Source organism: Aquarana catesbeiana, linkage group LG07, assembly GCF_042186555.1.
Source record: "Aquarana catesbeiana isolate 2022-GZ linkage group LG07, ASM4218655v1, whole genome shotgun sequence".
NCBI lineage: Eukaryota > Metazoa > Chordata > Amphibia > Anura > Ranidae > Aquarana > Aquarana catesbeiana.
In genome coordinates, this window is record NC_133330.1 from 346,492,684 (window position 1) to 346,506,548 (window position 13,865).

The following is a 13,865-nucleotide window of genomic DNA, read 5'->3' on the forward strand; positions in this document are numbered from 1 at the left end:
CAAACTGCTGAGCCTAACCTCCTCTTTTGACTTAAAACAATGGACAAGCACTTCTACTCATTCTGTTGGCAACTACCTTGACCTCATATTCTCCTACCTATGCACCCCGCACAACCTCTCCAATATTCCTTTTCCTCTCTCTGATCAACACCTTATTAGTTTCACTCTCTCCTTCTCTTCTTCCTCCTCCTTGCCTTCCAACTACTAAGCAATTACCCGTAGAAACCTTCGCCATCTTAACCCTTCTCTTCACTTCCCTTCTCTCTATGACAAAATCTCATCCTTGTCCTGCCCCAACTTGGCCACTTCTATCTACAACAGTTCACTGTCATCCACCCAGGATACCTTCACCCCCCCCCCCCCCCTCACTACGCACAGAATCAGACCCCGACCGCTACAACCCTGGAAGACAGACAATACCAGAAGCCTCTAAAAACAGAGTCGCGCTCTTGAGCATCTGTGGCATAAGACTAAGTCATAGCAAGATTTCAGCCAAATATAAATCTGCCCTCCAAAAATACCACTCCTGCCTCTACAGACCTACTTTATTACTCTCATTAACACCCTCTCACGCAGTCCCCATCAACTCTTTTCTACCTTTACCACTCTACTTCATTCTCCACCCACCAACTCACTGCCCAGGAGATTGCTAATCACTTCAAAAATAAGATTGATACAATTCATCTCAAGATCTCTTCCACTCTACAGATATCGCCCTCACTTTACACTCTTTGTCCTCCTGCACAATCAATACTTCCCTGTTTTAACCCAGCTACTACAGAGGAAGTCACTAAACTTTTTTTCTAACGCCCACCTAACCTCCTGCCCCCTGGACCCTATTCCTTCTCAAATACTACGGTCACCCTCTGGCTCTATCCTACGCTCTAACTCATATCTTCAACCTCTCCCTCTCTACTGGCATCTTCCCCAACCCTCTAAAACATGCGCTAGTCACTCCCATACCAAAAAAGGCCCCACTGGACCCACCAATCCTAACAACCTAAGACCCATCTCCTTACTCCCTTTTGCCTCCAAACTCCTTGAACGTTTAGTCTACGATCGACTGAGCGACCACCTCATTGAGAATAACCTCCTTGATCCCTTTCAGTCTGGATTTCTCCCACAGCACTCCACAGAAACTGCCCTCCTATAATTCACAAACGACTTACTAACAGTCATTATTCCGTACACTTGGACCTTTCTGCTGCCTTTTAATATAGTTGACCACCCCCCTCCTCCTCGAAAAACTCAATTTGCTTGGTCTCCATCTCACCACACCTTCAGTGTCACTTATAATTCCTCCTCTCCAACTCCTCTTACCGTTGGGGATCCTCCAAGGTTCTGTCCTTGGACCTCTACTATTCTCGATCTACACATCCTCTCTGGGTCAGCTGATAGCCTCCCATGACTTCTGCTATTATTTATATGCCGATGACACCCAAATCTATCGCTCTGCCCCCCAGCTGACCCCATCAGTCTCCTCACACATCACTGATTTACTAAAAGACATATCAGCCTGGATGTCACATCACTTCCTGAAACTGAATCTAAAACCGAGCTCATAATATTTCCTCCCCCACGTGTCCCTTCCCCCGACTTCTCTGTCAAGATCAATGGCACATCTATCAGTCCGTCCCCACATGTCAGGGTGATAGGGGTGACCTTAGACTCTGAACTGTCCTTTCAGGCCCACATCCAATCCCTGTCCAAATCATACCGCCTCAACCTCCGCAACATTTCCAGAATACGCCCCTTTTTAACTAATGACACCACCAAGCTTCTAATTCACTCGCTGGTCATCTCTCGCCTCGACTACTGCAACTCCCTCCTCATTGGCTTACCTTTACATAGACTCCTCCCCCCCTTCAGCCCATCATGAATGCTGCTGCAAGACTCATCCACCTTACCAACCTTTCAGTGTCCTCCACCCCTCTCCACCAATCCGTCCACTGGTCTCCATTCAGTGTCCTCCACCCCTCTCCACCAATCCCTCCACTGGTCTCCATTCAGTGTCCTCCACCCCTCTCTACCAATCCCTCCACTGGTCTCCATTCAGTGTCCTCCACCCCTCTCTGCCAATCCCTCCACTGGTCTCCATTCAGTGTCCCCCACCCCTCTCTGACAATCCCTCCACTGGTCTCCATTCAGTGTCCCCCATCCCTCTCTACCAATCCCTCCACTGGTCTCCATTCAGTGTCCCCCATCCCTCTCTACCAATCCCTCCACTGGTCTCCATTCAGTGTCCCCCATCCCTCTCTACCAATCCCTCCACTTGTCTCCATTCAGTGTCCTCCACCCCTCTCTACCAATCCCTCCACTGGTCTCCATTCAGTGTCCTCCACCCCTCTCTACCAATCCCTCCACTGGTCTCCATTCAGTGTCCTCCACCCCTCTCTACCAATCCCTCCACTGGTCTCCATTCAGTGTCCCCCATCCCTCTCTACCAATCCCTCCACTGGTCTCCATTCAGTGTCCCCCATCCCTCTCTACCAATCCCTCCACTTGTCTCCATTCAGTGTCCTCCACCCCTCTCTGCCAATCCCACCACTGGTCTCTTTTCAGTGTCCTCCACCCCTCTTTGCCAATCCCTCTACTGGTCTCCATTCACTGTCCTCCACCCCTCTCTACCAATCCCTCCACTGGTCTCCATTCAGTGTCCTCCACCCCTCTCTACCAATCCATCCACTGGCTTCCATTCAGTGTCCTCCACCCCTCTCTACCAATCCATCCACTGGCTTCAATTCAGTGTCCTCCACCCCTCTCTACCAATCCCTCCACTGGCCTCCATTCAGTGTCCTCCACCCCTCTCTACCAATCCCTCCACTGGCCTCCATTCAGTGTCCTCCACCCCTCTCTGCCAATCCCTCCACTGGCCTCCATTCAGTGTCCTCCACCCCTCTCTGCCAATCCCTCCACTGGCCTCCATTCAGTGTCCTCCACCCCTCTCTGCCAATCCCTCCACTGGTCTCCATTCAGTGTCCTCCACCCCTCTCTACCAATCCCTCCACTGGCTTCCATTCAGTGTCCTCCACCCCTCTCTACCAATCCCTCCACTGACCTCCATTCAGTGTCCTCCACCCCTCTCTGCCAATCCCTCCACTGATCTCCATTCAGTGTCCTCCACCCCTCTCTACCAATCCCTCCACTGGCCTCCATTCAGTGTCCTCCACCCCTCTCTGCCAATCCCTCCACTGGCCTCCATTCAGTGTCCTCCACCCCTCTCTGCCAATCCCTCCACTGGCCTCCATTCAGTGTCCTCCACCCCTCTCTGCCAATCCCTCCACTGGTCTCCATTCAGTGTCCTCCACCCCTCTCTACCAATCCCTCCACTGGCTTCCATTCAGTGTCCTCCACCCCTCTCTACCAATCCCTCCACTGACCTCCATTCAGTGTCCTCCACCCCTCTCTGCCAATCCCTCCACTGATCTCCATTCAGTGTCCTCCACCCCTCTCTACCAATCCCTCCACTGGTCTCCATTCAGTGTCCTCCACCCCTCTCCACCAATCCCTCCACTGATCTCCATTCAGTGTCCTCCACCCCTCTCTACCAATCCCTCCACTGATCTCCATTCAGTGTCCTCCACCCCTCTCTACCAATCCCTCCACTGACCTCCATTCAGTGTCCTCCACCCCTCTCTGCCAATCCCACCACTGGTCTCTATTCAGTGTCCTCCACCCCTCTTTGCCAATCCCTCCACTGGTCTCCATTCAGTGTCCTCCATCCCTCTCTGCCAATCCCACCACTGGTCTCTATTCAGTGTCCTCCACCCCTCTCTACCAATCCCTCCACTGGTCTCCATTCAGTGTCCTCCACCCCTCTCTTCCAATCCCTCCACTGGTCTCCATTCAGTGTCCCCCATCCCTCTCTACCAATCCCTCCACTGGTCTCCATTCAGTGTCCTCCACCCCTCTCTTCCAATCCCTCCACTGGTCTCCATTCAGTGTCCCCCATCCCTCTCTACCAATCCCTCCACTGGTCTCCATTCAGTGTCCTCCACCCCTCTCTGCCAATCCCTCCACTGGTCTCTATTCAGTGTCCTCCACCCCTCTCTGCCAATCCCTCCACTGGTCTCTATTCAGTGTCCTCCACCCCTCTCTTCCAATCCCTCCACTGGTTTCCATTCAGTGTCCTCCACCCCTCTCTTCCAATCCCTCCACTGGTCTCCATTCAGTGTCCCCCATCCCTCTCTACCAATCCCTCCACTGGTCTCCATTCAGTGTCCTCCACCCCTCTCTTCCAATCCCTCCACTGGTCTCCATTCAGTGTCCCCCATCCCTCTCTACCAATCCCTCCACTGGTCTCCATTCAGTGTCCTCCACCCCTCTCTGCCAATCCCTCCACTGGTCTCTATTCAGTGTCCTCCACCCCTCTCTGCCAATCCCTCCACTGGTCTCTATTCAGTGTCCTCCACCCCTCTCTTCCAATCCCTCCACTGGTCTCCATTCAGTGTCCCCCATCCCTCTCTACCAATCCCTCCACTGCCTTCCATTCAGTGTCCTCCACCCCTCTCTACCAATCCCCACACTGGCTTCCACTCACCCAACGAATAAAATTCAAAGTACCAACAATAATTTACAAAGCCGTCCACAACTCTGTTCCCAGCTACATCACTAACCTGGCTTGGTTGGTATTTTGGGACTAGAGTGTGAATATTATACTCAGAGCTGCTCCAACAAACAATAAAGTGTCCATGTTACTGTAATCAATACAATAAAATCAATAAACAATATAAAGTGCTTAGTGCAAATTTAGTGCAAACTTGTAAAGTGCAATCATATAAAGTCAACCCATCTATGGTGAGCTGAACTTGTACAGCTTGTAATGTACAGATCCTGGTGACACTCCGCGCTCCTCTCCTGGGTCCTCACTCACCAACAATCATCTTTACAATCACCTCCGGAGGAGACCTGGTGACAGTTGTTTGTGTACAACGTCGCACGACCGCGCAATTGTCAGTTAAAGCGACGCAGTGCCGCATCACAAAAAATGTCCTGGTCATTAAGGGGGCAAATCCTGGGGCTGAAGTGGTTAACTTAAAGAAGCCTATCCTACTTCTAACTAATACACTGTTTTACTTCCTCCATCAGCCCATCCCCCACAGCTATTACCTTTTGTATCAAATGACCCTCCCCCCTCTTAGATTGTAAGCTCTAATGATCAGGGCCCTCTGATTCCTCCTGTATCAAATTGTAATGTAATTGTACTGTCTGCCTTCATTTTATAAAGCGCTGCACAAAACTGTTGGCGATATATAAATCCTGTATAATAATAAAAAAAAAAAAAAATAGATTAGGAATTGCTTTGAGTTGATTGGGTGAGGTAGTAGAAGAGTGTGAATGCCCCGCCCCCCTCTGAATTCTCCTAAACTTTGATTAGACGCCATTGTCTGCTCAGTCACTTCTCATCTCCATACTTACCCAGCATCCTCCTCACACTGTGCTGTTTAGTTTTTACATTTCTTTTATTTAGAGTACATTAAATAAAATTTAAAAAGTATAAATATACATCATTTTTATCTATTTATTTTTCCCCGTAAAGAAGTTTAAGAATAATAAAGTGACTTAGTGAATTGCCTCCCACTTATCTGAACAAGACTTGTCTGTAACTGGCAACAAACATCGATCCTGAGATCAGGTATACTCTGGTTTCTCTTCAGATCGAATAAATCTTTCGCCTTTTACTAAAGATTTCCGTGGAGAGGAACAATTATGAGTTTCAAATAATTTTTTGATGCCTGGCTGGTGCTGGGCTTGCTTGTTGGTTTAATATCAGAATTCAATGATCTGGAATAGTAACATTTCACTTTCTGTCTTCAGATGGAATATATTGTACAATGTTACTGCTGAAGAATTCTTGTATGATGTGTGTCTGTGAGATACAAAGTTGCAGTCGTAGTGGAAAGTTAAATTATAAAAATAAAAAGACAGATTAATTAAAATGGCAAAAAAACAACAAAGGATAATTTTCCAGTCTTCTGTTAAAACCGATTCATTATATCTGATGGAGGGAGGAGAAGAGGAAATGATGGGTGAAAACTGATATAAAAATATCTCCAGTTAATAAACAAACAATTGATTTTGCTGACATAATATAATAATAGAAATTCAACTCCCCTCTCTACCAATCCCTCCACTGACCTCCATTCAGTGTCCTCCACCTCTCTCTACCAATCCCTCCACTGGTCTCCATTCAGTGTCCTCCATTCCTCTCTACCAATCCCTCCACTGACCTCCATTCAGTGTCCTCCACCCCTCTCTACCAATCCATCCACTGACCTCCATTCAGTGTCCTCCACCCCTCTCTACCAATCCCTCCACTGGTCTCCATTCAATGTCCTCCACCCCTCTCTACCAATCCCTCCACTGGCCTCCATTCAGTGTCCTCCACCCCTCTCTACCAATCCCTCCACTGGTCTCCATTCAATGTCCTCCACCCCTCTCTACCAATCCCTCCACTGGTCTCCATTCAGTGTCCTCCATTCCTCTCTACCAATCCCTCCACTGATCTCCATTCAGTGTCCTCCACTCCTCTCTGCCAATCCCTCCACTGATCTCCATTCAGTGTCCTCCACCCCTCTCTGCCAATCCCTCCACTGATCTCCATTCAGTGTCCTCCACTCCTCTCTGCCAATCCCTCCACTGGTCTCCATTCAGTGTCCTCCATTCCTCTCTACCAATCCCTCCACTGATCTCCATTCAGTGTCTTCCACCCCTCTCTGCTAATCCCTCCACTGATCTCCATTCAGTGTCCTCCACCCCTCTCTACCAATCCCTCCACTGGTCTCCATTCAGTGTCCTCCATCCCTCTCTGCCAATCCCTCCACTGACCTCCATTCAGTGTCCTCCATCCCTCTCTACCAATCCCTCCACTGATCTCCATTCAGTGTCCTCCACTCCTCTCTGCCAATCCCTCCACTGGTCTCCATTCAGTGTCCTCCATCCCTCTCTGCCAATCCCTCCACTGGCCTCCATTCCGTGTCCTCCATCCCTCTCTGCCAATCCCTCCACTGGCCTCCATTCAGTGTCCTCCACCCCTCTCTACCAATCCCTCCACTGACCTCCATTCAGTGTCCTCCATCCCTCTCTGCCAATCCCTCCACTGGCCTCCATTCAGTGTCCTCCACCCCTCTCTACCAATCCCTCCACTGGTCTCCATTCAGTGTCCTCCACCACTCTCTACCAATCCCTCCACTGGTCTCCATTCAGTGTCCTCCACCACTCTCTGCCAATAACTCCACTGGGCTCCACTCAGTGTCCTCCACCCCTCTCTACCAATCCCTCCACTGGTCTCCATTCAGTGTCCTCCACCCCTCTCTACCAATCCCTCCACTGGTCTCCATTCAGTGTCCTCCACCCCTCTCTACCAATCCCTCCACTGGTCTCCATTCAGTGTCCTCCACCCCTCTCTGCCAATCCCTCCACTGGCCTCCATTAATGTCCTCCACCCCTCTCTACCAATCCCTCCACTGGTCTCTATTCAGTGTCCTCCACCCCTCTCTACCAATCCCTCCACTGGGCTCCATTCAGTGTCCTCCACCCCTCTCTACCAATCCCTCCACTGACCTCCATTCAGTGTCCTCCACCCCTCTCTACCAATCCCTCCACTGGCCTCCATTCAGTGTCCTCCACCCCTCTCTGCCAATCCCTCCACTGGTCTCCATTCAGTGTCCTCCACCCCTCTCTGCCAATCCGACCACTGACCTCCATTCAGTGTCCTCCATCCCTCTCTGCCAATCCCTCCACTGGTCTCCATTCAGTGTCCTCCACCCCTCCCTACCAATCCCTCCACTGACCTCCATTCAGTGTCCTCCATCCCTCTCTGCCAATCCCTCCACTGGTCTCTATTCAGTGTCCTCCACCCCTCTCTACCAATCCCTCCACTGGTCTCCATTCAGTGTCCTCCACTCCTCTCTGCCAATCCCTCCACTGGTCTCCATTCAGTTTCCTCCACCCCTCTCTGCCAATCCCTCCACTGACCTCCATTCAGTGTCCTCCACCCCTCTCTGCCAATCCCTCCACTTGCTTCCACTCACCCAACAAATAAAATTCAAAGTACCAACAATAATTTACAAAGCCGTCCACAACTCTGTTCCCAGCTACATCACTAACCTAGTCCCAAAATGTGAATAATAATAATAGGAATACCCGCGCTATGGAGACAATTACTAAAAAATAGAAACAAATGACGGGCTGCTGCTGTAGTGCAAAGTAAAAAAAAACTCCAAGTGAATATTACACTCAGAGCTGCTCCAACAAACAATAAAGTGTCCATGTTACTGTAATCAATACAATAAAATTAATAAACAATATAAAGTGCTTAGTGCAAATTTAGTGCAAACTTGTAAAGTGCAATCATATAAAGTCCATCCATCTATGGTGAGCTGAACTTAACACTCCGCGCTCCTCTCCTGGGTCCTCACTCACCAACAATCATCTTTAAACCAATGATTAGGATTGCTGGTTATACTCTGTATATAGGTGAGGATGTCACCTTCCTTCCTCTGATAGGTTATGGGACTTCAGGTATATCCGGGTGTAGGGATCACCTCTCCAGCTCTCCCCGTAACCGGATATCCATATTATAGACGTATGGCGATGAAGAGAAGGGGGTGTTCAGTGTAATACTGCTAACATTTATTTGTTAAAGGTCAAATCATTACACCTACATCAAAGATTTAAAAACATGCAAAAAACTCCGCCTTGGCGTGCAAACAACTGACAATTGCGCGGCCGTGCGACGCTGTACACAAACAACCCTCACCAGGTCTCCTCCGGAGGTGATTGTAAAGATGATTGTTGGTGAGTGAGGACCCAGGAGAGGAGCGCGGAGTGTTAAGTTCAGCTCACCATAGATGGATGGACTTTACAAATTTGCACTAAGCACTTTATATTGTTTATTAATTTCATTGTATTGATTACAGTAACACGGGCACTTTATTGTTTGTTGGAGCAGCGCTGAGTATAATATTCACACTCTAGTCCCAAAATACCAACCAAGCCACTTCTCTTGTGTCCTCCTAAGACCTCCTGCTCTCTCGCTCCCTTGTCCCCTCCTCCCATCATCACCTCCAGGATTTCTCCAGAGCTTCTCCCATCCTTTGGAACTCCCTACCCCAATCTGTCCGACTGTCCCCTAATCTATCCCTCTTTAGATGATCCCTGAAAACCCCTCTCCAACCACTTGCCAACAAAGCTCACGTACGTATACTGTGGCAGGTTGGCAGCGCTGTGCAAATCTCTGTACCTGTACGACAGGTTATGCAGTTGCGGGTGGGTGCCCGCGGGTCAGGTGTAATCTATGTCCACCAGTGACCCGCGATTGCCTAGTACAGAGGCAGAACAGGGATCTGCCAGTGTAAAGAAGGCAGATCCCCGTTCTGACAGGGGACATGTGAGATCTTCTGTTCCCATTGATCTCTGTCATGTCCCAGTGAGCCCATCCCCCCCCCCCTACAGTTAGAACACACTTAACCTCTTGATCACCCCCTAGGGTTAACCCCTTCTTTGCCAGTGTCATTTATACATTGATAAGTGCATTTTTATAGCTCTGATAAATGTAATAATGTCACTGGTCCCCAAAAAGTGTCAGTTGGGGTCAGATTTGTATGCCGCAATGTCGCCGTCCTGCTAAAAATCGCAGATCGATGCCATTACTAGTAAAAGCAATAAAAATAAAATAAAGGTCCCTAAATCTATTCCATAGTTTGTAGACGCAATAAATCTTGTGCAAACCAATCAATATATGCCTGTTGTGATTTGTAGAAGAATATATATCTGCCTAAACTGATGAATATATTTTTTATATATATATTTGGATATGTATTACAGCAAAAAAAAATGTTTTTTTTTCTAAACTGTCGCACTTTGTTTATAGCGCAAAAAATAAAAACCGCAGAGGTGATCAAATATGACCAAAATAAAGCTCTATTTGTGGGGGAAAAAAAGGACGTCAATTTTGTTTGTGTACAGCATCGCACGACCGCGCAATTCTCAGTTAAAGCGACGCAGTGCTGTATCGCAAAAAATGTCCTGGTCATTAAGGGGGCAATTCCTTCCGGGGTTGAAGTGGTTAACTTAAAGAAGCCTATCCTACTTCTAACTAATACACTGTTTTACTTCCTCCATCAGCCCATCCCCCACAGCTATTACCTTTTGTATCAATTGACCCTCCCCCCTCCTAGATTGTAAGCTCTAATGATCAGGGCCTCTGATTCCTTCTGTATCAAAGTGTAATGTAATTGTACTGTCTGCCTTCATTTTATAAAGCGCTGCACAAAACTGTTGGCGATATATAAATCCTGTATAATCATAATAAAAAAAGTTGATTGGGTGAGGTAGTAGAAGAGTGTGAATGCCCCGCCCCCCTCTGAATTCTCCTAAACTTTGACTAGACGCCATTGTCTGCTCAGTCACTTCTCATCTCCATACTTACCCAGCATCCTCCTCACACTGTGCTGTTTAGTTTTTACATTTCTTTTATTTATAGTCTACGTTTAAAATAAAATATATATATAATGTGTGTTTTTATGTTTTTTTATTTTTATTTTTTTTATGAGTTTAAGAATAATAAAGTGACTTAGTAAATTGCCTCCCACTTATCTGAACAAGACTTGTCTGTAACTGGCAACAAACATCGATCCTGAGATCAGGTATACTCTGGTTTCTCTTCAGATCGAATAAATCTTTCGCCTTTTACTAAAGATTTCCGTGGAGAGGAACAATTATGAGTTTCTAATAATTTTTTGATGCCTGGCTGATGCTGGGCTTGCTTGTTGGTTTAATATCAGAATTCAATGATCTGGAATAGTAACATTTCACTTTCTGTCTTCAGATGGAATATATTGTACAATGTTACTGCTGAAGAATTCTTGTATGATGTGTGTCTGTGAAATACAAAGTTGCAGTCGTGTTGTAAAGTTAAACTATATAAAAAAAAAAACAACAAAGGACAATTTTCCAGTCTTCTCTTAAAGTGATTGTAAAGGATCGTTTTTTGTTTTTTTTTAACCACTAGGCATCCGTGCGATAGCCGAAAGACGGACTCCAATTTCCTGGAGGGCATCCCTGGACGTCTTCCTGTTTACTTCCATGATGCGCACGCCCGGGGGCGCATCAGGCAAATTCTGTGTTGGCCGTGTCCCTTGGACACAGCCAATCACAGATCATGCTGAATGGCCAATCACAGTGGCACTCGGCCGGAGTGTCCAATGGGAGGTGATCTGTAAACATATGAGATCATCTCTCATTGCTGGATCTCATTCCTCACACAGAGACCGCGTATGAGGAGGGAGAGCGACCGGCTGGAGCGTCAGTGTAAGGAAAAAAAAAAGGGAAAATAAAGTGCCCACAGCACCTGTCAGTGCCATCTGTCATCAGTGCCACGTATTAGTGCCATCTGTCATCAGTGCCACGTATTAGTGCATCTGTCATCAGTGCCACGTATTAGTGCCATCTGTCATCAGTGCCACGTATTAGTGCCATCTGTCATCAGTGCCAGGTATTAGTGCCATCTGTCATCAGTGCCACGTATTAGTGCCATCTGTCATCAGTGCCACGTATTAGTGCATCTGTCATCAGTGCCACGTATTAGTGCCATCTGTCATCAGTGCCACGTATTAGTGCCATCTGTCATCAGTGCCACGTATTAGTGCCATCTGTCATCAGTGCCACGTATTAGTGCATCTGTCATCAGTGCCACGTATTAGTGCCATCTGTCATCAGTGCCACGTATTAGTGCCATCTGTCATCAGTGCCATGTATTAGTGCCATCTGTCATCAGTGCCACGTATTAGTGCCATCTGTCATCAGTGCCACGTATTAGTGCCATCTGTCATCAGTGCCATGTATTAGTGCCATCTGTCATCAGTGCCACGTATTAGTGCTATCTGTCATCAGTTTCACGTGTCATCAGTGCCACATATTGGTGCCATGTGTCATCAGTGACTCGTCAGTGTCACATGTCATTGTCCTGGTTCTCCAGGGCCTTCAAAAGTGTAATAGGTAGTCAACAAGTTAGATGTGTAATTTATGCTCCTAGAACACATGAAGGTGCTCCCTGCATGTTGGGTCTCTCTATGTGGCCAGGCTGTGAAAAAGTCCCACACATGTGGTATTATAATACTCAGGAGGAGTAGCAGAATGTATTTTGGGGTGTCATTTGTGGTATATACATGCCATGTGAGAGAAATAACCTATGACAATGACAATTTTGTGGAAAAAAAAATCTTTATTTTGCAAAGAATTGTGGGAAAAAATGACATCTAAAACCTTCCCATGCATCTTACTAAATACCTTGGAATGTTTACTTTCAAAAAAGGGGTCATTTGGGGGTATTTGTACTTTCCTGGCCTGTTCGGGTCGCAGGAAATGAGATAGGCCGCCAGTACATCAAGTGTGATCAATTTTTTATGATTTGCACTAGGGCCAAAACAACTAATCGATTATAAAATTAATCGATTACTATTTTCATAATCGATTAATCGGCCAGCAATATAACAAGGTTAAAAAAACTAAAATTAGCCTTTTAGAGTACAAAAAGAGCAAATGATAGCTACTGTAAATATTACTTTCACTGTTGCACAGTAAAAAAAATGAACTCCTTATAGTAGTGATTTATTTTCTCTTTTTGTACTATGAAGGGCTAATTTTTAATTTTTTTTAACCCCATTATGTTACTAAACGTCTTAGACCTGTTTCACATCGATGTGTTTTTTAGTGCTTTTTGCAGAAACGCACTACAGTTCATTTAACGTTCACATCTAGGCTGTTTTTCAGCTGCTGCATATTTGGAAAGGGTCGGGGACTTTTTTCAATGCAAAGCGGTGCTTTTTTGGTTCAACATACTTCAATGGAGAAGCTGCAAAAAAACATGTAATGCGTTTTTGCAGCAATTTTGTTTTTTTTATTTATCTACCCAACAACAAATTGGGCAAAAAAAAGCATTAAAAAAATGCAAAAGTGCAAATGGCAGCAAAATCACGCGCACAAAAAATCAAAACGCACTGCATAAACGGATCAAAAGCAAACTGCATCGGTGTATACCGAGCCTTATGCTGGCCACACAGATCAATTTTCAGACGAGAATATTCATACGAAAAATCTTTGTACATTCGCTAAATGAAAGAATGTTGTTTGAAATTTTTACTTGCTTTTAACATTCTGTTTTAAAACAAATGTGATTTCTGAACGAAAACCACATCCACTGTCTGAAAATTCCTTTGACCAAGAAGTTTTCTATTTCTAAAATGTTCCCGTCACTGTGGTTGAGAACAAACGTCAATTTGACCTCCACTAACGATTAGAAAATCAAACCACCGTTCTTAAAATGACATTTTTTTTTGAAGGAAGACATTGTTTTTGTATGGCCAGCATAATATATTACAGTTCTGTTTGAAAATCTGCAAATCAGTCTAACTTTTTTTCTTTTAAATAAAAAAATTTGATCTCTGACTGATGATATTTACCAGATTCAACCTCTAAGGCCCCTTTTACACTGGGGCGGTAGGGGGCGTCGGCGGTATATTTAGCGCTGTTTTACCGCGGTATTCGCCCGCTAGCGGTGCGGTTTTAACCCCCCGCTGGCGGCCGAAAAAGGGTTAAAACCCCTCGTATAGCGCGGCTATGTCCGCGGTATTGCCGTGGTATAGCCGTGCTGTCCCGTTGATTTCAATGGGCAGGAGCGGTTTAGGAGCGGTGAATACACCGCTCCTTCACCGCTCCAAAGAAGCGGCTTGCAGGAGATTTTTTCTTCTCCTGCCAGCGCACCGCTTCAGTGTGAAAGCCCTCGGGGCCCTCGGGAGTCACACTGAACAAACAGCGGAGGCTGTTTAGGGGCGGTTTGCAGGCGCTATTTTTAGCGCAATAAC

At 46.6% G+C, this 13,865-nt stretch overlaps 1 protein-coding gene and 2 non-coding genes across 3 annotated transcripts in view; all 3 read left to right on the forward strand.

Annotated features, from left to right (window-relative positions):
* Positions 1 to 13,865, forward strand: part of HECTD3 (HECT domain E3 ubiquitin protein ligase 3) — a 127,087-nt gene that overhangs the window by 42,677 nt on the left and 70,545 nt on the right. The gene's annotated exons all lie outside the window — the stretch shown is intronic.
* LOC141104027 (U5 spliceosomal RNA) lies at positions 5,638 to 5,752 on the forward strand. Its single transcript, XR_012235416.1, has one exon. It is a non-coding gene; the product is annotated as a U5 spliceosomal RNA (small nuclear RNA).
* Positions 10,652 to 10,766, forward strand: LOC141104022 (U5 spliceosomal RNA). The gene has a single exon (XR_012235412.1). It is a non-coding gene; the product is annotated as a U5 spliceosomal RNA (small nuclear RNA).